This window comes from Neophocaena asiaeorientalis, unplaced genomic scaffold (genome assembly GCF_003031525.2).
Source record: "Neophocaena asiaeorientalis asiaeorientalis breed wild unplaced genomic scaffold, Neophocaena_asiaeorientalis_V1.1 scaffold192, whole genome shotgun sequence".
Lineage (NCBI taxonomy): Eukaryota > Metazoa > Chordata > Mammalia > Artiodactyla > Phocoenidae > Neophocaena > Neophocaena asiaeorientalis.
In genome coordinates, this window is record NW_020185326.1 from 2,005,542 (window position 1) to 2,031,795 (window position 26,254).

The following is a 26,254-nucleotide window of genomic DNA, read 5'->3' on the forward strand; positions in this document are numbered from 1 at the left end:
ACATGCTGGAATCTGTACTGTGTGCTTTCCAGGATGTTCCAGTGTTACCCCAAAATCAGTTCCCCACAAAACAGCACTGAGCCTTTCACTTTTCTGAGCTAACCTCTCTCCTCATTCCTCTGCCACCCTTCATCCAGCTACCAAAGTTCAAACCCAAAGTGCTATCTTTGGTACCCCTCTTTCACCCCTGGAGTCAACCTGAAACAAATTCTCATGTTTTATCCATTCTGAAATCTCTTATTGGGATTTTAAGATGGCAACTGAACAAGCTGAAGCTGTACATTTAAGATTTTCCACTTCCAAAAAAATTAAGAAACAACAAAAATTTTATTTTTTGCACTGACAAAAAAAAAAAAAAAAAAGATTGGAACTCAATACACTCAGGTTTGGCTCAGTAAGGGACCCAGTTCCTAGGGCTGCATGTTTGAAGATGGGAACATGGGTAGTCTGGCCCTTATCCCAGGATGCCAAGATGCTACGAGCTCTTTAAATGAGACACTGTGGCTTCCAAACTCCCGGGCCCCAGATTATCTTAAAAGTTTGAGCAAAGCACATGAAATCAGGACATTCTGACAAGTAAAGGGGGAGAAAAAGAGAATTCACATTTACTTCCAGCTTACTATGAATCAGGAACTGTGCTAAATGCCGTTGCTACCAAGATGAGCCAATAATATAATGTTTAGATATAAAAAATGTGATGTCACAATGTTGCTTTCTTATTGGCACTTCACAGGACAGTTTTTCATAAAGGCAGTTTTCCTGGGTCATTTTGTCACTGATCTCCCAAATGCTGATCACCTTGGAGAAACGGAAGCCATGATTTAGCTTCTACTGTTCTAATGCAGGAATCATTGCTTCATGACTGGATTTCCTCGTTCATTAATTTAATCATTCATTCCACAAATATTTATTGAGTCCCTATTGTGTACCAAGCCTGTAATGAATGCTGGAGATGCAGCTGTGAATGTCTTTCCTTCCAAACACAGGAAAGAGAGCTACGCAAGTGCATTCTAGAAAAGCAGAGGGTGGTATGGGAACACACAGAGGAGGCCTCTTAGATTAGCAAGGTTGACTTTCTCACTTGTTTCCCAGACGTATCTTCTCCTCTCCACCCCCACTGCCACCATCCTCATCATTTCATGCCTGTATTTCCACAATAAGCTCCTTGCCTCCAGTCTCACCACCTCCAATCCATCCTCCACACTGTGGTCACAGCTATCTTTCTCTGATGCAAATCTGATTATGTCTCAAACTCTCCCAACCTGCAAACTCTTTCCCAGCCTTTCAGATAAAACTGAAGCTCCTTTGCTTGGGATATTTCCATTCACAGTTGATCTCTGCTTATTTCTCTGGCCTGATGGTTTGCTACTCCACGGAGCTAAGAACCCACATCTCTCACTTCAGCCACACAGAACAACTTCCAGTTCTCAGATAGCTTTTTTTTCTGCCTGGAAAGCCCTTCTCTTCTTGTCTTTCAAGACTTAGGTCACCTCAACCACCCTAAGAAACCTCCCTGATCTTCTTAATTTCCTTTAGGTGGACGCCCTCCCTTTGTGCTTCCATAGCATCTTGGGCATATCCCTATCCAAACACTTACTCCACAGCATTAGTTGTTAATTAGTGTCACCTAGCTGCTGTTCATTTCTGTATCCACACTCTAGTACCCTGTGCTCTAGCCACATGGGACGGCTCATAGTTACCCTAACTCATTAGGTACACTCACGTTTCCTCTGTTGGAATGTCCTTTCTATCCTTCCCTACCTGGTAAAAACTATTCATTTTTCAAAAACATCTCAAAGACCGTCTGGTCAAATCCCATAGGGGAAGAAAAAAAATCACTTGCGTGTCTACTATTTGCACTTGATTTACCCTACAACTATAACAGTTAATCAGATTGCATCATAGTTAGCTAAATACCTGTTTCCTCATCCTTGAAAGCTCGGACTATTTTTTACTTCCTCGTGTTTTTCTTTCTCCAGACTCCAGCACATAGTAAGTGCTGATGTGTGTTTTCTGAATGTTGAGAAAAGGCCAGGAGGGAGAATGGAGTATATGCCATGCATGTTAAGAGCTCACAGGACAGTACAAACCTATCTTACTCTCTAGTTATTTCATATGTGTTACTTCTGTATTGACATCTAGATTATAAACACTTTAGGGGCCAGAACGATGTTATACATTATTATATGAACTTCAATGCTAAATATGGGATAGGTGGTCAATAAAAACTTGAAAATAGACTCTGAATATAATCAAAATGAATTGAACTTGCAGATGTAGGAAGAGGAAATACATCATAAAGAAAGAAAATAGAGCTCTAGTAAAAAGCAAAAAAAAAAAAAAAAAAAATCCTAATCTTTTCTTGCCAAGATTTGCATTGAAAATGATGTGAATATTCACCATGCAATAAAAAGGGACATATGCTGACAATTATATTTAAACCCCCACTAGGCCAATTTCAACTTGAAAATATTTCCGGAAAGGTCTTTACTTCACCAGTTATTTGAAAAAAGAAAAAAAAACCTTCAGATTTCCATCTTACTGACTGCTTTTTAAAATTTATAAAAGTGAAGCTGTTTTAATAATATGCAACCCTTTCCAATTCCCCTCTTTTTTTTTTTTTTTCTTTTCTCAATAACTTTTTCACCTTTGGCAATGTTGACTTACGAGTCAAGGTCTCTCTCGTAAGTGAACTTTCTTAATTAACCTCATGTATATCATGCTTTCTCCCACTTAAAAGAAGTTACAAAATGTTTAAAATTAAAAAAGGTCCCCAGAGCAGCAGTGAGATGGACTCTGCAAGTCATCTTGAAGTGAAGAGAATACTCTCTGGCAACCCATAGTCACAAGTACTGGATCTGAGCTTCTAGTGTTTCCTTCTGTCAGCATCAACTTGGCTTCCAGGCTCACCACACACACGCCTCTTACAAATTCAAGCCTCCTAAGGTACAGAACCCACCCACCCCCCAAATATACCTGTCTGCCTACCCCACCTTCCAGGTGTGAATAAAACGCCAAAACAGAATTGAACATGGTATTTTCTAGACTTACAGAACTAATTTGCTCAAGGTTAGCTCAGGAATAGTCAAGTCTTCTATTCTCCAGATGTGACGTTCCAGAAATCTCCAAATTAGAGTCCCACCCAATGAATAAAAGCCACCAAACACAGGAGAAGTAAGAGAAGGGGTTGAGGAATTCAGTGAAGGTTGCAAGGGTACCTTGCTTCCCGCTCGACCTCTTCTCGCCTCAATTGGCCTCTAGTGGCTCCTCTCCTAAATAGCCATCATCTGGCCCTCTTCCAATCCCCTTTGTCCCAGTCCTGGACTCCCCACACACTGACCAGGCTCTGCTGTTTCAAAGGACCATTAGATTTGAGGAGATTCCCAGGTGCCAGCAGGCGCTCCGCACTCTGAGACCCCACCCCAATGCAACTGGCATTTTAGGGAATCCTTTTCTCAGGACCTCTTCCCTGGGACCGAAGAGAGATTCAGAACGGTGCTTGTCCACCAGCTAGATACCAGGCTGCAGAGAATCTCTCCCACGAAAGAGGTTAAAAGGGAATACGGTATCCCCACAAAGAAAAATAACCCAGAATCCTCCACATATTCCACATGTTTGTGTCATAAAAGCCCGGGGCAAAAATAAAGCCCCAGCCACGCCACAGCAGCCCAGCCCAGCTCCCAAGGCTGCCACCTCGGTGTGCGTGAAGACAGCACCTTCCCGAGGGAGGAGAGATCCCGGCGCCCAGCGTTTCCAGAAGGTGATTATGGCAAAGCCTTTTAGTAACTCATCACTCATCCCCGCACTGGCCCGAGCCTCCCCCCGGCTCCCGTGGCACTGGTGCTGAATGAGAAAGCCAGAGGCAGCCCCTCCAGGTCTCCAACGCTTACAGCCAGGGCTGAGAAATCCCTACCCCCGCCCGGGCGGGAGGACTTGGCCCCAGCCACCTGCAGGGCGCCCCCGCCCGCACGCCGGCTCCCGGCGCAGCCTGTAACGCAGCCAGGAGGGTGGAACGGGACGGAGGGAGCTTCCACGCCCCCTTTGTCTCCACGTTTCCCAAATGACAGGGGAGGAAAGTTTACGAGCAGGGAGGGTGTAGCTTTCCGCTGGGTCAATCTGACACCTCGCAGGAGACGACCCTTACTGGGATCGCCCTCTTCCCCTGCACCGCCCCTGCGCCGCCTTCATCTGCACCTTAATGCCCGCAAGCTGGGTTTGGGCCACCTGCGCCGCAGCTTCCAGCGGGGAACCTGACCCGGCCGCCCCGGCGTCCCGGAGCTGCCCGCGGTTGCGGGCGCCCCACTCACCTCCCTCGGCGGACCCTCCTCCCGTGCGCCCTACTGGGCCGTCCGGCTCCCGGCAGCGAGGTGCATTCAAGCAGCGGTCGGAGACCCGCTCCCCGGGCTCTGCTGCATTCCGCCTGCGTGGGAGATCCAACCGGCGAGCGCGCGGCGCGGGCGTGTACGCGTGTGTTTGTGCGAGTGTGTGTGTGTGTGTGTGTGTGTGTGAGAGAGAGTGTGTGTGTGTGTGTGTGTGCGCGCGCGCGTGGGGCGGGGAGCGCGGGATCACGGATCCCCCTCAGCGCCCATCCCGCTCTCTGCCTCCTCCTCCGCCTCCTCCTTGAGCTGCAGCTAGCACAGGGTCCAGGTTTCAGGATCTCCTGTTTGTTTAATGAAAGGAAGGAGCAAAAGGCTGGCGGGCGAGGGGGGCGGAGGGGGGCGCGAGAGAGGAGGAGGAGGGCGCCGGGCTGCGCATGCTCAGAGGGGGACCCTGAGCGCTCACTCCCGAGCGCAGGCAGAGTGAGGAGAGCTTCGGTTGGAGGCGAGCTAGGCTCTGCCCCCGGAGCCGCAGGGGGCTCGGCGGGGTTCCCGGAAGGCAGCTGGGAAACCCAACCGCAAAGGTGCGCCCTGCCTGGGGACTCCCTGGCGCCCGCGGTGCCGGAAGCCGGTGGCGGGATCCCGACCCATCCTTGGAGACAGTTTCAGCTCTGAGCCCTCGCAACGCCTGGCTCTCCTCTCCGTGAATTTTTAGTGCTTGGCCGGGGCTCCCGTGGACCGCTCTGTGGCCTCTGCGCTGCGGGGCACCCGGGTGCGTGTCCCTAGTAGTCCAGGAGGAACCACAGGCAGCAGGTCGAATCTGAACTAAAACCAGTTTCCTGATCCGCGCTTCTTTTTTCCCTCTCCCAACTTCCACTCTGTGAAGAACAGAAAGAGTCAACTGTCTCCTCGGGTCCCAAAACAGGTTTGCTGGGGCAAGGGTGGGGAGGGGCCCACGAAACCCTCTTCCAAGAACAAAGCGGAAGTGGAAGGAAGGTGAGTCTTGGAGGGCTCCATACTCAGTCTCCTTTGGTGACAGGGTTAGATGGAAGAGACATTTGCTCTATTCAAGAAGGCCAAAAGAACAATAGAGCCATTGTCCCCCTTGCCTCGAATGCCAAAGCGCCAAAGCAATCGTTCGCAAGTGGGGATTCTGGCTACTTGTAAAGTGGAAGAACTATCAACGCGAAGAAAGTCCAGTAAGAGAACCTGAGCCTGCTATGGCGATGGCGCAGTAACCTGAGGCCAGGGGAGATGCTGCCTGAGAGGCTTTGCTGGGTGAGAGGCTTTGCGAGTGAAGTGGAAACTCTTTTTGGTGAGATTGTTCTATGAGCAAAAAACAAGCCAGTGGTTAGGACACATTCAAGAACTTCCGTTTTCAACCTCCTCCGTGTTTGACCACCCTGTCTTCCCCCCGACCCCATTTTCTCTCCTACAGAAGAAAAGCCATCCCAAGCAGGGAACTCCCTGTAAAGATATTATTACCTCCTGTTTGTTCAGTTTTGGTCCCTCCAGAAAAGGACTACCTTTTGGTCACCCCAGCATTGGTGGGATATAAGACAGCCTACTCTGTGCAAATCTTTTCCAAGCTTTCATTAAAGTTCACCTCTGAGCATTTCCACTATGTACTGCAGACGAGCAGATGCCTTCCTGCTGAACTCTGACTCCTGTCCCATTCATCTTCCCAATAATAATGCCAAGTGACACTAGAACAGCAGGACAATAAGATAAAACCCTAGAGCACACCCAGAGGAGAGAAAACAGTGTGTCTAAATACCACCAACAAAAGCAAAGTTTAGGAGAAAAGACATAGAAAAAGGAAGGAAAATAAGGATGAGAAAGGGGAAGGTTTAAAAAGTGCAAGTGCCCTGAGTGTTAGTGGTTGGTTCCTTCTCTCCACAGCTCCTTGAAAGGAGTAGAATTGCAGCACCTCTTTGCTTGAAGAACAGTGAGTCTGAGTGTCTACCAGGTAGGGGAGATCAGGTTCTTCTGAAAAACAGCAGAGTCCCTAGAGTGAAGCACTCACAGTTCTTGGGGCTCCTACTTCCATGCCTGTTTTTATCTCAGGCCTTCCCTTGGGCACCAAGCTTCTTGGAAAGCATCCAAGACAGATCTGCTTGTTACCACTTTCCCTTCAGAACAGTGAATAGCATTCACTGGAATTTCAGGGTGTTGGTGTAGGCAGGGCCTTGAGGCAGAAAGCCATTCTCCCTGCCCTGGCATTGTGTAAGCCGGAGATGAGCGAGAGCTCTGAATCCAAGAAGTGGTGGACCTGGAACAGAGAGGTGGGGTGGGGGTGAGTGCAGGTCTCAACTCTGTGGCTCTGTCAGTAAGACAGTACTGAGGCTCTCTTCCTCCAACAACGGTAACTGTCCAGGGCTACCTGGCCAAGAAGCACTCTTTCCTCTGTCTGAGCCCGGCCTTGGGTAAGGAGGAAAGGCACGCCACTCCCCTCGATGCCCGGGGACACTATCATCACCAACAAGGTCAAGGAGACTTTATAAATTTGGAATTGCAAATTAGGTGGAATCCCTTTATGGTGCCGCTATAAGAGGGTGAACTGCACTTCAGGAAGCGATTTTTACTGCTTGTGGAGAGCGGGGGAAGCACCGGGGACACTAAATAAGATGATGTACATAAAACACTTATCACAGTGCCTATTGCATAGCAACTCTCTGTAACTTTTACTAATTTGGTTGTTAACATTTTCATTATTACGATCTTTTCCCCTTTTTCCTAAGCTTAAACAAATAAAACAGAAGAAACCCAGATGCCTTCCAATTTTCCTTGTGGCTTCCTCCATGGCCCCTCACACATCACCCTGATCACTGATGTATTCAAATCCATGAAATGAAAAGCGTGCTATAAAGCTGTGGTGCTTTATCACAGTGGCAGTGTGAATGGTGAATAACCCCAACTCTCACCCTCCACACTCAGGACCGGAGGCAAGTGGGAGATGGCAAGTGTTTGCAGTAACACACACCCCCCCAGCACTTTTTGCCACTCACACCTCACAGGGATTAAGGACCCCCTCCTGCCTGGCACTCAGCGTCTCTTGCTATAAAGCCCCAGGGACATTGGCTCACCAGGCTGTGTGTTTTCACTCTTTTTTTGCTTTCCTTCTAATTTTAGCCATCTAATGTGTTACTCCTCCTAGGTAATAGAATGCCCGGAGCCAGTTAATATGCACACATCTGCAGATGGTTTTTTTTTGTTTTTAAATTTTATTTATTTATTTTTGGCTGCATTGGGTCTTCGTTGATGCGTGTGGGCTTTCTCTAGTTGCGGTGAGTGGGGGCTACTCTTCGTTGCGGTGCGCGGGCTTCTCATTGTGGTGGCTTCTCTTGTTGCGGAGCATGGGCTCTAGGCATGCAGGCTTCAGTAGTTGTGGCATATGGGCTCAGGAGTTGTGGCTCAGATGGTTTTGAAAGAAATTAATGGTAAGAATATCAAAGGCTGCAGGTATTTTCAATGCTCCTTAAGTTCAGATTTCAGACTTAGCATTCATCCCCCTACCTAGTGGACAATTCCTAAACTTTGCACCTCTCTCTACCAACAAACAAACACGTCTAATGGCCTCACCTCCTATATCAGCAAAATAACCTAGTATTGTGGCCTGACTATGTATGAAATTTTTTAGAGAGGTAGCTGTTAAATTTTTAAGAGAACTAGCTGTTCAGAATATAGTATCAATACAAAAAATTCAAAATTAAAAAAACCCAGTAATAGATATAATGTTTGAACCTAAAACTCTCCCAAACTATGAATGCCACAGTGATATCTCAGCTCTTAGAAAATCCTATGAAAGTAATTCCATTAGGTTAGGTATTGCTGAAATAATAACTCTATGGTGATGCAGTACGTGCGTAAGTTGTGCTCTGAATATTGTCTCATAATTACAAGACACAGTGTTTGAGTTGCATTCTAACTATAATTTTGGTCATTTTCAAATACCACCCTGAGACAAACAGATTTATAATTTTTCTTCTTGTAAAAATTCCATATATGGTTCACTAAAAATGTTAAGCCACAACTGTAAGGGCCAAACTAGTGATTATTATAAGAATCAAAATGCGTCCAGGAATATCAAAAACTGTCATAAAACTATCCCCATAACCCCTTCCAAGTACTCTTATTGTCATTCTTAACACATCAAGTCCTTTTTTATGTCTGACTTGCCACCACCTAGGTTGGTTTGAGCCATTCAAGGGCAGGGGTTTACTCTTTTTTATGCCCCTGATGCCTCAAGAAAGGAAGCAAGTGGTATACCTTCAGTAAATGTTTAAGGAGTGAATGAATAAATACACAGCCCCAAATAAATTTCTGTGCCTAAAATGTTGACTTTGAAAAAAGACTTCCAAGTTCTATGACACTTGGTACTCTTCATAGATGATGAAGTAAAAAGACACAGTTTTTTAAGGTTTTGTGTATGTGATTATCTAAAACTGGAAGTTGGATGAGAAAGGCAAAACAGCTTTCTGGAGATAGTTTTTATCCCCTTGGAAATATACATCAAGCCCATCCTAGTTTTTCTGGTTCAGAAAGAGAATGCATTTTGGCCCAAAGTGCATTATTATTCAAAGGATAGCTTCGTTCTGGCCAAATTAATCCAGCCAGAATAATGTTCTAATTTATTTAACTTTCGCCCTAAGTAGGATGAAATAGTTGAGGCAATAGCGCTTAGAACTCTTTCTCTTCGAAAGAGTTCATTCAAAATGTGAAAAGGACCACCCCCAGGATCTCACCCCCAGCACTCCTGTCATTATTGTCTTGAGTGAACGGAACCAATAAGAAGTTGGTTCTGTTTTCATGGATGGGAATCTAGGGACAGGGAGTGGCTGGGGAGGGGGGAGACTAAATTGTAAAAGGTCTCAGCTCTGATCACAACTCCCCTGAGACAGGTGTGGAAGAATGGGGGCACCAGGTGATTGGTATCAGAGTGATCTTTTCTCTTGTATTCATGAACCCAGTAAGAGTTTCTTGAGAATGTGCTCAGGGAGAGAGAAAGATCCCAAGACATAAGCCGCAGTCCCTTACAACCCTGCCTCAGAAGCAGCACACCATCACTTCTGCCACATTCTATCCATCACACAGACTAGTCCTGCTACTCTCCTCAGATTATCTTTATTTGAGGGTGCCCTATGTTTCTCGCTGGGACCCTGACTGATACAGATTTCAAGAACTTCCTTTCTTATTTATGGACTCATCTCACCCACATTGAACCTAAGGCTTGTTACTACTTCATCAGCTCTGATTTCTGGATTCCCCTGTATACCATGATTTGTCTTCTGAGTTACTACCTCATATGGCTCAGCCCCCAGGATCTATGTACCTTTGTTGCTGGAAATTCTACCTAGGTCTCCATGTCCTCACAGGTGGGACTCAGGTACTTATCACTGATCCCCCTACTCTCTGGTTCTACCCCTGGTGCCATCCTTGTTATCTCCCCCTCATCAGAAGTTGTTAGAATCATGACTACCTCCCTTGTACTTCACATATTGTAGACATTCCACTGTTGGCGATTCCTGTCTGCTGACCCTGCCCCAATCCAGGAGAGGTGAGTCTGCCAGAGTCCATCAGTTTCTCTTCTTCAGTCTGTCCTAAGCTGCCAACACGGAATCCTTTGCTCTCAATAATATTAGCGTCTTCATTTTTCTCGTCTTTAAAATGACAGGTCTGAATAAATTACTCATAGTCTAGTTCAGGGGCCAACAAACTTATTCTGTAAAGAACCAGATAGTATACATTTTCGGCTTTGCAGACCATATCTCTGTCGCCGCTACTCAACTCTGCAGCCATAGACAGTGCTGAGAATGAGAATGGCTGCATTCCAATTTTTTTCTTTTTTCTACAAAACAGGTGGTGTGCTGATTTGGCCCACAATCTATAGTTTGCCAACCTTGAGGCTAATTCTTCATTTTCTGCCCTTCACAAGCAATGTGTTAGGTAGAAGGAACCTGAAGAATCCTACTTTCTGTTCTGCCGGTAGGAAAATAATAAAAGCCATGAAATTGGTGCAGGAAACCTTAGTCCACTGGCAATTTAGGGGCTCCTTGTCAGTGTGGCTTTTACGCTATCTTAAGAATACACTACAGGGCTTCCCTGGTGGCACAGTGGTTGGGAGTCCGCCTGCCGATGCAGGGGACACGGGTTCGTGCCCCGGTCCGGGAAGATCCCACATGCAAATTATTTTTTTCCTTTTCTGTAAAGCAGTTGGCTATGTTTTCCACATGGAACAGTGGCAGCAACAGCAACGATACTATTTTTAGCCTAAAACTGACTCGTGCAGCCCTAGAAACCTAATGAGAGGAATATTTTAAAGAAAAATGGGGAAGAAAATAATAGTGTGAGCACAATATTCCTGCCTGTGAAAATAGGGCAGGTAAATATATTCTAATTATGACTAGCACCTTAAGAAAACTGCCTCTCCAAGATCAATAAACTCAACCCCAATAAAACAGAATACTTTCTTATGCAGGTCCCCATACAGGAGCAATGCCTCTACCGAGTTGAACTTATACAAATTTGGCCGCTGGCTGAGCATTTTCACACAGTCAGCCCAAACTTATGAAATTCAGCCTATCTAAAAATTTCACCTCCCCCAAAGCAATCTACAGGTTCAGTGCAATCCCTGTCTGTTTGATTGGGCCACAGAGTGGGTGGTTAAAACAACAGAAATTTCTTTTCTCACAGTTTTGGAAATCAAGGTGTTGGCAGGGTTTATTTCTTCAGATGCCTTTATCCTTGGCTTGTAGATGGCCGTCTTCTCCTTGGCTTCACATTGTCTTCCCTCTGTACTTGTCTGTGTCCAAATTTCCTCTTCTTATAAGGACAACAGTCGTATTGGATTAGGGCCCACCCTAATGACCTCATTTTAACTTAATTTCTCCTTTAAGCTCCAGTCTCCAAATACAGTCACATTCTGAGGTACTGGGGGTCAGGATTTCAATATGTGAAATTTTAGGTGACACAATATAGGCCATAACACTATCAAAATCCCAGTGGTCTTTTTGTAGAAATAGAAAAATCCATCCTAAAATTCATATGGAGTCTCAAGGGACATGAAATAGCCAAAATAACCTTGAAAAAGAGCAAAGTTGTAGGTCCCATACTTACTGATTTCAAAACCTACTACAAGCTATAGTAATCAAAACAGTGTGGTACTGGCATAAAGACAGACATATTGCTAATGGAACAGAATAGTGAGCCCAGAAATCCTCACATGTATGGTCAAATGATTTTCAACAAGGATACCAAGACTACTTACTCAATGGGGAAGGGGAGTCTTTTCAACAAATAGTGTTGGGAAAGCTGGATAGCCATATGCAAAGGTTGGACCCTTACCTTATACCATGTATAAAATAAATTCAAAATGAATCAAAGACTTAAACATAAGATATAAAATTATAAAACTCTTAGCAGAAAGCAAAGAGGAAAAATTTTCAAGACACTGGATTTACCAATGATTTCTTGGATATGACACCAAAAGCACAAGCAATGAAAGAAAAAGTAGATAAACTGCACTACAGCAAACAAAATCTGTACATCAAAGGACACTATCAACAGAATAAAAGGGCAATCCATGAAATGGGAGAAAATATTTACAAATCATATATCTGATAAGAGGTTAATATTCAGGACATATAAAGAACTCCTACAGTTCAACAACAACAACAAAACAACCCAATTCAAAAATGGGCAAAGGACTTGAATAGACATTTCTCCAAGAAAGATATATAACATCCCATGTGCCAATATTTCATATGCCAATATGCACATGAAAAGATGCTCAACATTACTAATTATTTGGGCAATGCAAATCAAAACCACAATGATAAAAATAATGCTTACACGAAGTAAAAGATAATAAAATGTGATTTTCATGGAAAAGAAAAAAACAAAACAAAACACAATAACACATCACACCCACGAAAATGGCTATTATCAAAAAGAAAAAAAAGAAACAGAAAATAACAACTTTTGGTAAGGATGTGGAGAAATTGGAACTCTTGTGCACTACTGGTGGGAATATAAAATGGTGCAGTCACTATGGAAAATAGTATGACAAGTCCTCATAAAATTAAAACTATCAATTACCATATGGTCCAGCAATTCCATTTTTGGGTATATACCTGGGTATGTCATCCTGGATGTATACCTGGGTAACATACCAGGTAAGAGTCATTTATTCACTCTTACTTTTATTTAACCAATATGAATTAAATATTTGATGCCAATGTAATCAGAGAATTTGATGTCAAGAATTCCAGATAGTACTCTGAGGAAATTATACCTAATATTCTGACTGTGTATTTATGTTACTTTTAAATTACAAATGTATTTGTTAAATAACAATTCCATGAAAGGAATAAAGGAAATGCCTTGAGGACTTAGTTCAAAACAATCTTAAGGTGTTACTGGAATAATACAGTACAATCACATGAAAATTTTGTTTTAACCATCTAACTTTGATGTAGACGTGAGTTATGACATAAAGTCACTTGATGAAACTTTTTAAGAATATGTCTCCTAGTCCTTGGATCATCCTATAGCCCTTATAATTGGTAAACAATACATTAACCCAACAAAGTACCTAAACCACTCTTCTGACTAGGAAAACTCGGGAAGATTACTGAACTATATACCACACTATACAAATATCTTCACAAAATGCCAATGATAATTAACATCACCAGCGATAGCATCTGCAGATAATCGTCATCAGAATTCGTCACCTTTAGTCTACATTGCTTGGTAAACCAAAGATTCAATGAGGCTGGCTATCTGTTATTTTGCCTTGCAGTATGCCCCCTCTGACCAGCAATGCTATCCATATTTCTTCCAAGAAACCACCATTCTTCAATTACTAATCCATGTGGAGTTTGGGGTTGAAAAACCTCTCCCACTTCCAAGCATGGGCATAGAACCCCGACCTAGTTAATCAGAATCTCCCATTGCCCTAGCCTTGTGGTGTCCATACCAGGAGAATTAGGTTAAAATCCAGGACTTTTACTGACAGGAAAGAAAATGTCTCGGGACTTCCCTGGTGGTCCAGTGGTTAAGACTCTGTCTTCCAATGCAGGGGGTATGGGTTCGATCTCTGGTTGTAGAGCTAAGATCCCACATGCCTCACGGCCAAAAAGCAAAGCATAAAATAGAAACAATATTGTAACAAATTCAATAAAGAATTAAAAAAGGAAAGAAAGAAAATGTCTCGGGACTTCCCTGGTGGTCCAGGGGTTAAGACTCTGTCTTCCAATGCAGGAGGTATGGGTTCGATCTCTGGTTGTAGAGCTAAGATCCCACATGCCTCACGGCCAAAAAGCAAAGCATAAAATAGAAACAATATTGTAACAAATTCAATAAAGAATTAAAAAAGGAAAGAAAGAAAATGTCTCCTTTTACTGGGGATTCTAAGCATTTAAAAACTTTTAAGCCTAGGAATGGCAGGAGAGAGACATTTACACGTTTTTGAATCCTTAAACCTAGCCATGCCTTAAAGTATCACTGGACTTTTCAGTTACTTAATCAATAATTCATTTTTGTTTAAGGCATTTTAAATTAGATTTTCATTCCCTGGCCCCACTGAAAATGTCTTTATGGATACAAGAATTATGGCATCTCTTTAAGTAATAATGACAAACAAGAGGGAAAGCAAGCAAAAGATGGGAACAGTGTTTAAAGGATATCTGGCCACACTGTGACTGACTTTTAGCTCTGAACATTTTAGGTAGCCTTCCACCCATGAACGTATATCTTGTGTGTCCTCTTCCCGTTTTCTGAGTCACCAGATTCCAAGGCTGGCACTCTTCGAGGCTGACATCCACTGTTAGACAGATGGAGCTGAGTGGGGTAAGGCAGAGGCCAGGCAGACTCTGCCAACTCATTTGGCCTCAGGCCCAGCCCTACTCTACAACCACCGCTGCTGTCAATATCTAGCTAAGGCTGCTCTGAGCTCTCCTTACTGTCAGCTTCTCTAGGTTCCAGAAGATGACAGTCGTGTTGGAGACTCCTCGCTCCTCCCAGGTCTGATGGGTACATGTGCCAATCACAGCTTTGCATGGTCGGACAGGTGTCCCTTGGCACTAAGGCAGGATGAAGCTGCCTGCTATCCCAGAGGCTCCTGCACTGCAGGGGTAGTCAGGGAAAGAAGGTGGAACAGCTGTCACCCCTCTGACTGCCAGGCCGATCTGACTGGCTTGGTGGGAGTTCCCTCCTTCCCCACAGCTCCCAAAGTTGTTCAGTTCACAAGCATCAATTTCCCAGAGAAAGAGGAATGTTCTTGTTTGTCCCTTGCCCCAGGTTCACCTTTTAATCTGCATCCAGAAGTGATCTAAAAGGCAATCTGACCATGTCACTCACTGGTTTAACTCCTCAATGGCTTTCCCTGGCCTGATGTTCAAGGTCCTTCATGATCTTGACAAAGACTTCATACATATCAGCCCCAAATATTATTACTCACAACACCCCCAAATCTTCTCAGCACCCCACCCTTCCAAGTGTGTCAGGTGTCTCCCCCCCAGTACCTCTTACATACTGTTCTGACTTTCCCCGTCATGGTTGTGTCTGCCTAACTCTACTTTGTTCTTCAAGTGTCCTTCAAGTCAGACACTGTCTCATCCAGAAAACTCCTCCGAATCCCCCAAGGTAGGAGGGAGGAAGTAAAACGCTCCTCCTATGGGTTCTCAGAGCACCCTGACTTTACCTCTAGCCCAGCACTTCTCATACTATATTGTAATTACACATTCATATTTGTGACTCTCTTTATAACCTGTGAGCAAACTGAAGACTGGAGTTATGTTTTTTACCTGGTATATATTCGATGCTTAGCTTATGTTTGTTGGGCGAATAAATGGCATATGAATACCTGTGCTTCCCGATTAGAATTAGGTCATCAAATGTGACAGCAAATGCCTGATTCTTAAGGGGTATCTCATCTCAGGGAAAAAATGTTACTGTCTTCTTCTGCTCATCCATAGGAGTGCCTGATTCAGAGTAAATGTGGATTGTGCTGGTCTGGACATAGAAGAAGCAGGAGGACTCTTGCCACTGTTTTCCTCCACTTGTTACTAGGTCTAATGGAAAAGAACTCTTGACTCTGGAGCATCCCATCACCACCTTCACTGAACGAAATCACTTTTAGCTCTGTGCCCACTCCCCAAACAGCAGCATATCATGGCTGTGCACAGAGCACCAGGAAACGTAGCCCTGCTTTGGCACATCAGTGGTCCCAGTTCCCCCCACATGGCAAGTGGCTGCTGTACCACCTCATGCCTACATTAATGAGTGTCAGCAGCATTGAGGGCAGTGGACTTCAGTGGCACCTGCAATGTCGGCTCAATGTACCAGTTTTGTCACAAAGATCAGCATCTGTGCCAATGATGGTGGCCAGCAGCAGCAGTTGTGATGTCGAGTCTCCCTCTTCCAGTGTAATGATTTTCCCTGGCCGGCAGCCGGAATTAAATAGGAAAATGGTTGTTTCTATGTGGTAGAGAAGAAGGTCTTTTCATTTATACTTGTGACCGCATTTGACGCACCATTACAAACTGAAGAAGTCGGAGGAGCACTGTTGGTTTTTTTCAGTGAGACCATTTTCTCTAAATTAGTATGGCCTAAGATAACATTAGCAAATCTAGGGACTGTGTTGAAATAGAGCCCAAAACCTTGAGTTCAAATTTTGGTTGTGCTCTTTATTTCTCACTGATATTGAGTAATTTCCTTCTCAGCCTCAGGGTCATTGTCTGTAAAACAGGCACAATAAAGACACACCTTATTGGATTAATATATGAATTAGATAAGATCATGCATAGCAGTGCTCTACAAACGTGCAGCGTGAGCAGCAGCTACTCTGCACAGCACGGTGCTTTATCCATGGAAGGTATTCAATAAATATCTATTGAATCAAAATATAAGAGGAAGATCTCTAGCTCCGTACACAGAACTGAAATGTTGCCAGGATAAACGGATAAACGCTTATTTTCTCCACATGCTTCTCCTCAGTTTGGGGGAAAGGGTTGACATTCACCAGATGGTTTGCAGCTGGGTGGAAAAAAATATACAGGACCTGAGTCTTTATTCTAGCGAAAAAGATGCCTCAAGGTTCTGAAGCAGCAATCACATTTCCTGGTGTCCCCACAGATTCCCACAGTCCCATAAAGTTCTGTGTTATATACACCCTGAGCAAGTTGAGGGGTGAAGAAGCCACAGGGAGTGGTGAGCTGGATTCTGCCTTGACTGCTAGCAGCACAGGGTTTTGCTGGTTGTGAGTGATGGGGGCAGTCACTACTGCCAAGCTACCAATAAAAGTCACTCACAGCCTCACCACCCAAAGGGCTGTTTTAGTTCTCAACAGATGCCTTGCTAGTAGCACCCCAGATGATGGTAGTCATGATTCAAGTAAAGCAGGAATGGGCAAACTCAAAACATCTGTCAGGTAGGCGATGAGAATCATTGAGAATCTATTCTGGGTACAGATGCAGATACAGACCTTTAAGTGAAAGGGTCTGGAGTAGACCAGAGAGTGTGTGCCCTTCCACAGGAGGCAGCTGATGGCTGTCATGCAGGAAAGGGGCAAAATATTATGGCTCTTTATTTTTCAAGAGAAGCTACTAATCAGGTTTCTGCATGGAATCTCTGATTTTTTTTAAGTTGAATAAAACTTTTTTGAAAATGCAAACAAAGAAACACTGTGTTGGCCAAGAAATCACATCTGCAAGCAGGATTCAACCTCTAGGCAGCCAGTGTGCATCTTCTAACGTGGAACTTCTCTGTCACTCCTCAGAGATCTCTAACTTTATGTGGGGTCATAGACCACACAAAGGCACATGCTAGTGCATGTGGGTAGCTGGATGATGTTATAGTCACCAGGAAAATATGAGGGGCATTAGGACCTATAAGAAATGAGCAGTAATACCTTGGGATACAGTCTCTTGTGAAGCAGGGGCAGTAAGGTGAATGACGGGGTGAATGAAGGCTTTCCTATGCAGATCAAAGAGCTTAGAAGTACTTGTGCATGTATACACACATACACAAGACTAAGTGTGGATGGCATTACATAGGTAGAAACAAATGCAGCCAACTCAATAAAGTACTGTAGATGAATGGAAAGAGCATTGTGCTAGAAAACACAGACTCCTTAATAACTGCAATTCACCTAGCTTGGTTCGCTCATCTGTAACATGGTGATAAAAACAGTGCTTTCTTTGTAAGACCGTTGAAAGGATACAATAAGCTATGTTTGGCACCTAGCATAGTGTCTAGCAAATAGTATACTCTATTATTACTATTATTGAAGTTAAGCCCCATGCAGGCATAGACTTTCCCTTTCACACACATTTCATAGCATCTAACAGACTCAGTGTTGGATCCTCACAAAAGTCATCTGAGGTGGGTTGGCCCCATGTGTTTGCAGATTGCTAATGAAGAAAGAGCCACTGGTATTAGCTTGAGAGGACTGGTTTGGGAAATTCCGTTGCACTGCTGCCTCCTGCAGCTTCTCTCATTAGAATTCTTCATTGGGGTGGGGGTGAGGGGCAGCAGGGCCCCTCCTCGGTAGAGTGCCCTTTGCCAATAATTGAGTCCTGTCCATAGTGGGAAATTCAGCAGAAAAATGAGACTATCACCACTTTTAAGGTATCTGACATATTTCACTTCCCTACTGCCTGTGCAAGATCTTTATAAAAATGAAGAAACACTTAATGACATTTTGCAAAGGAGTCTGGTGTGAATCTGGAGTCTGATCAGCTCCAGTTGAATAGATGGAGGCTGTATAGCGGCAGTTCCGAATTTGTCAGCCTGTCTGCCTGTCCATTTCAATGTGTGTGTACTCGTACTTCCTGTCAGTCTTTGAGGCCAGTCTACTCGAATGACTGGTTCATGGATGACCTATCATAAATGTCTGCAAATAAAAGATTAAAACAACAGACAATTCCTTACTGGCCACCAGCCATGTGTATTCTTCAAGGGGAACAAACCAGCCCAACAGGCAACAATTGATGTGGTGTCCACTTCTTATGGCCTCTCTTCAGACACCTGAATGATTGCGCTACGAACTATAGGAGTTGCCAATGAGAAGACAGGGTATTGTTTTGTGAGAAATAATAGATTTCTTCCTACCTATGTTTTAATACATATTGAAATTTATGCTTTCCATTCTAGAGGCTACAAGCTCCAATTTAACATATTAATGGAATGCTTCTTTTGGAGAATAGGTGGAAACCTATTGTTATGTGTTGAATCGTGTTGCCCAAAATTCATATGTAGAAATCCCAAACCCCAGTACCTCAGAATGCGACCTTATTTGGAAATAGCATTCTTTCAGGTATAATTAATTAAGATAAGGTCATACCAGAATAGGGTGGACCCCTAATTAAATATGACTGATGTCCTTATACAAAGGGGAAATTTTGACACAGAGACACTCACACAGAGAGAACACCATGTGTTCTCTTAGGGCAGGAAATGTGCTGCCATAAGCCAAGGAACTACCAGAGTTAGGAGAGAAGCCTGAAACAGATCCTTCCCTGGTGCCTTCAGAGGTAATGTATTATGGCTGTTCTGAAACCTTGATTTCAGACTTCTGGCCTCAGAACTATGAGACAATAAATTTCTGTTGTTCTAAGCCATTCAGTTTATGGTACTTTGTTATGGCAGTCCTAGCAAACTAATACACCTATAAAATAATAAATTGGGTTTTGGTCAATGGGATATAATGGAGAATCTGGATAAATAAAAGGAATTAGTTGAATCTTACTGTAAATTTTCTCCCATAATGCCACAATTTGTATTATTTTGTTACACATTTGTGCATTCATGTTGAGGCACCTTCCAACGAAGAACAGTTATTGTGGAAAAAAAAGTTAACAAAATACGAATGAAAAGAGAACACCAATATCATAGAAGACAGAAGGAAGGACGTATATTAGATACAAGGATTAGTAAAATTTCTGGAACTGAGACTCAAACTTTTCTGAATGTTTCCTGATTGCCTGAGTGAAAAACAAAATGTGGAAAGATCACACCATAGAAAAGAAAGGAAGCCTACCACTTTCTCAGAGATACAAAGCTTTGGCTGATACTTTATTATTTTGTAATTTATTACTATTACTTGTATGACTATAGTGGTTAGATGAGCACTAAAATAAAGGGCCAAACAGTAGTTTCTACTTAGAGTGGGAAGCATGGCTCATGCCATCCAACGTGGATTACATATACCCCAGGGTGACCTTCTGCTGACTTAGCTATTTCTCAGTAAACTTTTATAACCCATGCCCTGCTAAGTTGGGTATGTAAGTTGCCTGTTCAGTTTCAACAATATTATATTGATTAATTTAATAAGGAGTATTCTTACAAATGTCTAAAAAATGTAGGCAAAATACATTTTACATACAGTGTTAGTATAGAGAATGATAAATTACTTTGTTTTAAACAAAATATCACTATGATCTCTTTATGTAATAATGTTTTAAAAGTCTCCACTTTGCCTTAGTGTCAATCTGTGGAAAATGGGAAGAATAAGACCTCATCTGAGTATTTATTTGGATGAATGCTTCCTCTCTCTTGTTCCAGCCAAGGTTTATATAACTCTGCCTGGACCCACATTGTAATCAGCATGTATTTATGCAGGAGAGGGGGCAGGATGGGGTTAATGACCACTTTATTCACAGGTTTTATAGCATAATGGGGAAGTTTCTTAAACATAGTCTGAAAGGAAATGTAAGGGAGAAGACCTTGAATTTTTCACCATATAGGACCATACTTGGTTCCATAGGAATAGTCCCCTCTATGTAGCTGCTATGTGCATAGACAGGATAATGTAATTCATTTCTAAAACAAACATTACTGCGAAAGAAACCAATAAAAGGACAGTTCAGACTTTCTACTTCTTATTGTGTCAAGTTTAGGAAGTTGAATTTTTATAGTGAAATTTCAATTCACTGACATTTCAAATTTATTGACATAATACTGTCCATACTATCTTATTTAAGGGTTCAAAATCATTTTTCCTAAGAATTTTAAAGGCATTACTCCATTGGCTTCTGGAATCTCAAAAGTATGCTATAGACCCAGTTTCTGTTCCTTTGTAGGAAATATATTTCTCTGCAATTAAAAAGAAATTGGTGGGCTTCCCTGGTGGCGCAGTGGTTGAGTCTGCCTGCCAGTGCAGGGGACACGGGTTCAAGCCCTGGTCTGGGAGGATCCCACATGCTGTGGAGCAACTGGGCCTGTGAGCCACAACTACTGAGCCTGCGCGTCTGGAACTTGTGCTCCGCAACAAGAGAGGCTGCGACAGCGAGAGGCCCGCGCACCGCAATGAAGAGTGGCCCCCACTCGCCGCAACTAGAGAAAGCCCTTGCACGGAAATGAAGACCCAACACAGCCAAAAATAAATAAATAAATAAAATAATAATACTTCATAGGTTTTTTTTTTAAAAAAAAGAAATCGGTATTTTCTTTAAATTGTTGCCCTGAAACTTGCTATGGGTCTATTTTAATTATTGAAGTGTAGTGGACTTACAATATTGTGTTAGTTTCAGGTGTAGAGCAAAGCGATTCAGTTATGTGTACATGTATGTATTTTTTTCAGATTATTTTCCTTTCTAAGTCATTGGAAGATACTGAATGTAGTTCCCTGTGTTATACAGTAAATCCTTGTTGCTTACCTATTTTATGTATAGTAGTTTGTATTGGTTAATCCCATACTCCTAATTTACCCTTCCCCTCTGGTAACCATAAGTTTGTTTTCTATGTCTGTAACTCACAGACATAGAAAACAAGCTATGGTTCCTTTTTTTTTTTTAATACCACTTGTCTCTTGGGGAGACCTTTCTACTTAAAAGTCTGTGTTTTTATTCAGCTATATAAAATGCTCTTTTATCTTTGATTGACTGATCTCATATAAGTACATTTTAGAAATTCTATATAATATTCCATTTTGCTTAAATTTCTTATGCTATTTTTTGTCTTTTGATAATAAATTCTAGAATTTCTCAGCTCTTTCAGTTCTATAATTCACTCTAGCTAAATCCATTCTTCCAGTCAGTCCATTGATTTTACTTTTGATTGATTTAACTTTTAAAATTTTGATATGTCACTAATTTTTAAGATCTCACACTGGACTCTTTTCATAATTACTTGTGCCTGTATCTCTATAAAAATATTAATTATACATATGTAGAAGTATTTTCTCCATTGTTTTTTCTTTGGTATTAGTTCTTCTTTTGGTTGAGTTTAGTGCCTAACTTTCATGGTAATGTTTTTTCCTCAAATGATTGATGATTTTTGATTGTCTTCATATATAATTGATCATCTATTCATTCATTTTCATATATAATTGATCATCTTTATTCATTCATATATAATTGATCATCTTTACTCATTCATCTATGGATACCCTTGGCATATAGTGCCTGCTTCTTGTGATAATGTTAAAGAAGAAGGATATACTTCAGGATGCAGGATGTCAATAACATTCCTTTTGTGTTTCCCTGGCTACTGGGGTGATGCTATGTCTCTCTAGCCCAGCTATCCACATTTCCTGCTTGAGCCTGTGGATAAATACGTCTTACTCAACCTAAGTTGGTGATGGGACAGGAATCAACCTGTTAGGTAGCTCTGAATGCTCTTCCCCAAGCACCCAAAACTCCTCCAATTCTTTTGCACATTTTTTCTAATCTTGGAGTACCCCCAGAAACACGAGTCTTCTTCCTCTTGTGTGTTTTGAGCTGCAGTTTTCTCCATCAATTCAGAGCCATATTTTCTTATCTATTTAATTATCTCTAGTCTAGTGACACATTTTCCTGTTTGCCAGAATGCTATATATTTATTAGTTTTCATATAGTATTTCAATTATTCTATGGATTTGGGTAGGAAATCCATACCTATGTCTGAGCTTAGTCTAGTGTCATGGTCCAGCTCCCCAGAAACATATCTTTTAGTGATCCTGACTGTTCTACCCTCACAGTGGAGCAACAATGGAATAATGGCAAATGAAAGTTCCAACATCTAAGAGAAATAAAGCATTCACATTAATTTTAATACATTGTTCTTGAACGGTCCCTTCAAACTACAGCAACATATGCAAAGACTAATTTCTATTATAAAAAGGAAAAGAATTTGTGTGTTTCAATATGTGTTGCTTATTTCACACATTTCTTTGCAGAAGCATAGCAAAGTAGGAATCACTGTATTTCTGTGAGATTTTTAAAAGACTGATCCCAGTAAATATTTGGTTTTTACATTCTTAATGAGGCATAATTAAAACTAAAATGCACCGATATTAAGGGTTTAGTTCAATGAATTTTGACAGCTGTATACACCCACATAACCATCACCCCAAATCAGATATATGTTTCCATAATCCTCAGAAAGTTCCTTGAGCTCCTTTGCAATCAACCTCAAGCTCCCACCCCACCTTTATAGATTAGTTTCACCCATTCTCAAATCATTGGAATCATTATTTATGACTCTTTTTGCATAATATGATGATTTTATCTAAATTATGTGTGTCTTGTAGTTTATTTTTAATTGCTGAGTATTATTCAATTGAATGAATATATTGTACTGTGTTTATCCATTTTCTTATTGATGGACAACTGGGTTGTGTCTGGTTTGGAGATATTAAGAAAAAAAGAATTGCTGTGAACGATCTTGTACAAGTCTTTTGTAGACATATATTTTCATTTCTTTTGAGTAAATAACTAGGAATGAAGTCGCTGAATCCTAGGATAGATAGATATAAATATAAATACAGATATATAGATAGGTAGATATAGATATAGATGTTTAACTTCATTAGAAATTGGCAAACAATTCTCCTAAATTGTTGTATCTGTTTACATTCTTACTAGTAAATATTCCAGTTGCTCCATATTATCACCAACATTCAAAGTTGTCAAGCTTTCTTATTTTAGCCATTCTACTGGGTACTAATGATACCTTATTGTAGTTTTAATTTGCATTTCCCTGGTGACTAATGATATGAAGGTCCTTTCTTCATGTGATTATTGGTCGTTCATATATCTTCTTTTGTAAAGTATCTGATCAAGGCTATTGCCCATTTTTTTGATTGGGTTGTTCATCTAATTATTGTTGATATATAGGGCTTTTTTACATATGCTTATAAGCCATTCATTAGATTTATATGCTATATTTTTTCCCACTTAGTGGTTTGTATATTTATGCCCTTAATGGTATCTTTTGGCGAACAAAAATTTTTCATTAGGCTAAATCAAATTTATCAATTTTTTTCTTTTATATCATTGCTTTTGTGTTTTTTCCAAAACAAAATTTTGCCACCTTGAGCCTAAAGATGCTCTCTTGGGCTTTCTTTTAGAAGTTTAGGACTTTGGGTTTTATTTTTAGGTCTATTATTATTGCAAATTAATTTTTGATATGATGTGAGAGGGACTGAGACTCTTTCTCTCATATGGATATCCAGGTATCCTAGCAACATTGGTTAAAAGAATTTTCTAGCTCCATTGAATTGACCTGGCACCTTGGTCAAAAAAAAATCAATGAAATATTTATATGTAAGTTTATTTTTAGACTCTAAGTCTCCTTACACTAATATCACATTGTCTTAATTACTCACACTTTATAGTAAGTCTTAAAGTAAAATAGTATGTCTCCAGTTTTTCACTTCTGTTATATAAAAATACACCTTTTTGCATACTGACATTGTATTCTGCAACCCTGTTAAATTTTTTAGTTTTAATTAGTTGTTTTTCTGAAAACAACACTTTAATTTCTTCTTCTTAATATTTATGCCATTCATTTAATTTAATTGCCTTATCGCATTGGATAGGACCTCTAGTAAAATGCTGAATAGATGTGATTAGAGAAGACATCCTTTTATTATTTCAAATTTTAGCGGAAAGAAGGGTTTAATGTTTCACAATTAAGTACAATATCATCTGTAGATGTTCAAAAGAGCTCTTTATCAGTTTGAGGATATCTTCTATTTCTAGTTTGCTAAGAATTTTATCATGAAGGGTATTAAATTTTGTCAAATAGTTTTTCTATTGTAACTACTGAGATAATTTTAAGGCGACTTTTTTCTTAAACATCTTTATTGGAGTATAATTGCTTTAAAATGGTGTGTAGCTTCTGATTTATAACAAAGTGAATCATCTATATGTATACATATATCCCCATATCCCCTCCCTCTTGCATCTCCCTCCCACCCTCCCTATCCCACCCCTCTAGGTGGTCACAAAGCATCAAACTGATCTCCCTGTGCTATGTGGCTGCTTCCCACTAGCTATCCATTTCACATTTGGTAGTGTATATATGTCCATACCGCTCTCTCACTTCACCCCAGCTTACCCTTCCCCCTGCCCTTTTTATATATCTTTTTAAAATTTATCTTTTATCTACAAATAACATATGCTAGAGAGGGTGTGGGGAAAATGGAATGCTCCTACACTGTTGGTAGGAATGTAAGTTGGTGCAGCCACTGTGGAGAACAGTATGGAGGTTCCTTAAAAAACTAAAAACAGAGTTACCTTATGATCCAACAACCCCATTCCTGGGCATATACCCAGAGAAATTTATAATTCAAAAAGATACATGCACCCCAGGGAGGCTGAAAGGAGGGCGAATGAAAAAGACCCTGAAGTCATTTGGCTGACAGGGTCTTGGTGCTCCGGCTGAGTGTCAGGCCTGTACCTCTGAGGTGGGAGAGCTGAGCTCAGGACATTGGTCCACCAGAGACCTCCCGGCTCCACATAATATCAAATGGCGAAAACTCTCCCAGAGATCTCCATCTCAACGCTAACACTCAGCTCCACTCAAGGACCAGCAAGCTACAGTGCTGGACACCCTATGCCAAACAACTAGCGAGACAGGAACACGACACCACAAATTAGCAGAGAGCTGCCTAATATCATAGTAAGTTCACAGACACCCCAAAATATACCACTGGACACGGTCCTGCCCACCAGAAAGACAAGATCCAGGCTCATCCACCAGAACACAGGCACTAGTCCCCTCTACCAGGAAGCCTACATGACCCACTGAATCAACCTTAGCCACTGGGGGCAGACACCAAAAAAAATGGGAATTATGAATGTACAGCCTGCGAAAAGGAGACGCCAAACACAGTAAGTTAAGCAAAATGAGATGACAGAGAAACACAAAGCACATGAAGGAGGAAGGTAAAAAACAACCAGACCAGACAAATGAAGAGGAAATAGTCAGTCTACCTAAAGAAGAATTCAGAGTAGTGTTACTAAAGATGATCCAAAAACTTGGAAATAGAATGGAGAAAATACAAGAAACATTTAACAAGAAACTAGAAGAACTAAAGAGAAAACAAACAATGATGAATAACACAATAAATGAAATTAAAAATTCTCTAGAAGGAATCAATAGCAGAATAACTGAGGCAAAAGAATGGATAAGTGACCTGGAAGATAAAATAGTGGAAATAACTACTGCAGAGCAGAATAAAGAAAAAAGAGTGAAAAGAATTGAGGACAGTCTTAGAGACATCTGGACAACATTAAACACACCAACATTTGAATTATAGGGGTCCCAGAAGAGGAAGAGAAAAAGAAAGGGACTGAGAAAATAGTTGAAGAGATTATAGCTGAAAACTTCCCTAATATAGGAAGGGAAATAATCAACTCCAGGAAGTGCTAGAGTCCCATACAGGATAAATCCAAGGAGAAACACACCAAGACACATATTAATCAAACTATCAAAAATTAAATACAAAGAAAAAATATTAAAAGCAGCAAGGGAAAAATAACATACAAAGGAGTCACCATAAGGTGAACAATTGATCTTTCAGCAGAAATGCTGCAAGCCAGAAGGGAGTGGCAGTACATATTTAAAGTGATGAAATGGAAAAACCTACAGCCAATTTACTTTACTGGGCAAGGATCTCATTCAGATTCGACAGAGAAATTAAAACCTTTACAGACAAGCAAAAGCTG

General features: G+C 41.6%; 1 protein-coding gene across 3 annotated transcripts in view; it reads right to left on the reverse strand.

The window, feature by feature from the left end:
• PLPPR1 (phospholipid phosphatase related 1) overlaps positions 1–26,254 on the reverse strand; it is a 350,894-nt gene that overhangs the window by 254,954 nt on the left and 69,686 nt on the right. The window contains exon 1 of one of the 3 annotated variants that reach the window (XM_024734434.1): positions 4,308–4,458. The exons of 1 other annotated variant lie outside the window; for it this stretch is intronic. The gene's annotated coding sequence lies outside the window, so the exon portion shown is untranslated. Of the gene's footprint in view, positions 1–4,307; positions 4,459–26,254 lie in introns of those variants that run through there. One more of the 3 variants, XM_024734436.1, reaches the window with a different exon arrangement.